Below are 4,226 nucleotides of genomic sequence, written 5' to 3'. Positions count from 1 at the left end.
ATAGTGAGAGATTTAGGTGTTCCATTGGATCTTCCTTTATTTTCATTTGTCCATCAATAACACTGACTAAAGCAGAAAAATTCGTGTAGAAACTTTTTTAAAGCACATATCAATCATACTTGACATATACATTAAACAATTTTGTTGGTGAATTTTTCAAAAAGTCAAGGAGAGTCAAGATAATGCGTAGGTATATAAAATAGCGACACTTCATTCAACACTTTTCACAAAAACCGCATTTGTTTACATTGCGAATAAATCATAATTTTAGAAAGTCTTTGTACAAAAAACAACAAACCGCCAACAAAATTTCGCAGATACATTTTTAATGTTCGAAAAGAGTTTTGAGGCAAAACTTAACATACAAACTGACAAACTGACAAAAAATACATAATAAATATTAAAGTTATAATATATATATATATATCTATATTCGTGTATATAAAGGAAAGAAATAAATGTCAATGAAATTAGTTACAGGTCGTTGACATAATCTTGAATCAAATTTTAATGAAACTTTTAAATTGTAACAAATTTCACGGTTGCGATGTTTAACCTTACTTTCAATAAAATTTTAATAATAACAGACATATAAATAAGTACATATATATGATGTATACATTTTAAATATTAAAAAAAAAACATTACAATTAATTACTGAACCAAGTAACCTCTATACCTCTATGGTACACGAAATTGAGTTAAAAAAATGGGGGGGAAATGTATGTACGGCGGTAAAGGTTACGTTAAATGTGAAGAAGTTTAATGAATTTTCTATTAAAGTCAACAAATGCGTTAAACACGTAGCAACTCCCCCTCTTTTTCAAGCAGATATGAATTTCGAATAGGCACAGTTACATTTTCAGTCCGCTAATTATGCCACGTCATGCAATTACAAGGCGTTTTATCCCCAAGTATCTGTATCTACGCCATGGTGGTGTCTAGTTTACTATTTTCTAAGAATTTAATTAACAACTCAAATACCAAAAAGATATACATATATGATTATATATGATATGAAATGTTTTGTATTGCATTAGAATATAAGTATTCACTACGTCATCATGCACTTAATATTTTTTGTATCTCTAAATGCTTGCATGCAAACCGTTAAATACTTAAAATGTTTAAGCAGATACTAGATAAGAATATTGCTTCAATTAATTGAGATACTTGTAAACTTTCTCTAAACAGTGAAGTCTTTCTTTTTTGTATTCAAAAGTAAACAAATAGCAAAATCAGTTGTTATATAATTTATTCAAATTAATTAATTTATTGACGTTTACTGTTTTACTGTTGTGTTAAACACAGTTTAAACGATAATTAAAATGAGACTGTAATTAATGATTTGAAATTTGTGACCATGCGAAAAGATTTGATTGAAATTTATTAACTGGAAAATTATGCACACGTAACAAAATCTCAGTTCAGATACAATTATTGCAACTATTAAGCTATTCATTTTAGCAACTGAGATTTGTTGTGTTGCTCAAATTTATTGTAAAAGAGATTCCAATCAAATGTTGTTGCATGTTTGAAAAATTGTAAATTAAAATTAATTAGTCAATAATTATAAAATTTTGTCATGTGATTGAGTAGATCGAATTTTTTGCAATTCATTTTAAACATCATTTTATTGTTTTATAACCCGTGTCATTTCAGCGACCCTCAAATGGGAGTGGTGTACTTACTTGGATCATCGTAGAGAAGTACCTTTCATAACACTTGGAACAACTACAATTATTATCATCATTAATGCATTCACCTTTACAGCTTAACCTTTTCAAATCTCAATCAGTTTTATTAGATATAAATTTTAGCTCAGTTAAGTTATAGCAAAAATATTGTAAATTATTCTGAAGCGATATACATATGCCAACACTTAACCCAATCTTCCATACACTTTTCGTAGGCGAGTGAAGATATGACTTTTAGTTCCTTCAGCGAATTCTCTTTTACCGATTCAATCGACTCAAAACGTTTACCACGAAGTGCCAATTTGAGTTTCGGGAAGAGGAAAAAGTCGCACGGATCCAGATCTGGCGAATATGGTGCCTGAGCGATGACAGTGGTGCCGTGTTTGGTCAAAAAATCGCGAACAATAAGAATTTTCCATAATAAAAATCACTACATGCACTTGAGGTAGTTTCACATTCACTGCTGCTGTAAACAAACTAATTGACAGATGGCGCTCAAGAAAGGGTGTACCAACATAACAAAAATGTTTGAAAAAGGTCTATTACTTAAGGAGTAGTTAACAAACAAAAAAACCGAATACTTTTTGAGTAGAAGGTCTGTTCGCAACTTCTATTGTAATAATGCACATTAAACATTCTTGACATAGTTCCCAACTACCTGCATAGGATGATATTTAACTATTCAACTCCATAATCATGTTTCAAAAATTAATTACGTAAAGATATGATGGAAAATGGCATGTGGTAGATGCAGATGTATTCTAAACATTCATTGACATAAATCATTCTCATCGACTATCTGCTGAATGTATCGTTTATTGGTCTTACGTTTTAACGATTAGTGAAGTAGTTGGATAAATCTTAAGTCACATCAAGGATAGGTATAAAATTGCCACTTGCATGGACAGTCAAATAGCAATTAAATCAAAATTAGTCCAAAAATGTAAAACATAAATTAGTGGGCTAAATCGACTTACTGACAAAACTATCAGTCGGGTCCGGTCAAAAGAATATTGTACGGGATAGAAGAGTAGACAGTTTTGTCGATCTTGGTGTTTCTTAGAGTGTCTAGGATCTCCCACTTAAATTTTCCTAAAGACAGAAAAGAAAGAAAGCTATCTACACTGGCTTTAGCTTTTTATTAATAGCTAAATAGGTAAATGGCAAACACATTATATGTGAAATTCCGTTCGACCAGACTTTTGTATAAGATCAAATTCTGAAAATTCAATAATAGGTTTGCTATTGGAACTATGTTAGATTAAAAGTTAAATTAACTGGAGTTCTTTCAGGCTACTGGTGTAGAGAAATCCACACAAAACAACTGTGCATTAGTTTCAACAGTCCTTGTAAAAGGCTGTCTTTAGAAGTCGTAGATTCTAAATATTTACACTGTTTCAAAAAAAAACAATCACGAATTGTCTGTCTGTGTTTGTCCAGTTTTGCCTAGATATAATGGAAGTAAATTTTTTGACAATTTCTTAGATGGGCCATCGATAAGGCCAAATGAACTCTTAAACTGCATAGAGTCAACAAAATGACTTTAGTTTTATGCATGATGATGCCTTGCTAGTATAATAATACTAATTATGGGAATCGAAGTGTAGTTGCAGACCATTACTGAAGACTATATCCTAATCACTCCACAAATAAATTACAAAGTTTTTATTATAAAATTAAAATTATATAAAATTTAATATAATATATTAAATTATTGCATGCGATTGATCCTACCCTGCAGGTGATTTAATTTAATATTATATATATAATAATTTCAAGTACTTCTTACTTCTTATATATATTATAATATGAGGATCCACAACAGTAGTATGATTTAAAATAAATATAAAAATTATGGTAAAAACATAATTTATCCGTTTACCCATTTTGTCTGAGAAGCGTGATCGTACACGATAGTTATAAACCTCATTTACTTTAAATATATTCTCAAGATAATATAACACTGGTATACGTATATGCATAAAAACACTATTTATAAAGATTGTATTCATTTAAAATCTAAAAGAAAAAAATGTGTTATGTTATGAACAAATTAAAAAAAAATAGTAACTTCAACATATGACTAATGCTTTTTTTAAAACATTTTCGCTACTGCAAATAAAATCGAATTTTAATTAAACTTTTTATTAATTAAAAGATATGCATTTACGGTTTAAAATTAATTGAAGTTATTATTGTACATAGACAACAATGTGGAGATAATTAAAATAGCATGTGAAAGTAAACAATTATTATAATTATTTAAAAAAAAAAAAATTTGCAGGCAACTTTTTTAAGTTTTTGCTACAAGCAAGCAAATTAAAAATTATTATTAAAATATTATTTATCTTTTATTAAAAATTATATAATTTAAAATAAAATTAACAAAATAATGTTTTTAAAAAGAAATGGGCTAAATAGTTAGGGTAACTACAAGTACAAAATTGTAGTTTTTACTTAAATGAATTCTTCGACTGAACATGCGACTATTTCGAATGGTGTTTATGCTGAAATTTTAAATAAAAGATG

This window comes from Teleopsis dalmanni, chromosome 2 (genome assembly GCF_002237135.1).
Source record: "Teleopsis dalmanni isolate 2A chromosome 2, ASM223713v2, whole genome shotgun sequence".
NCBI lineage: Eukaryota > Metazoa > Arthropoda > Insecta > Diptera > Diopsidae > Teleopsis > Teleopsis dalmanni.
This window is presented reverse-complemented; position numbering follows the sequence as displayed.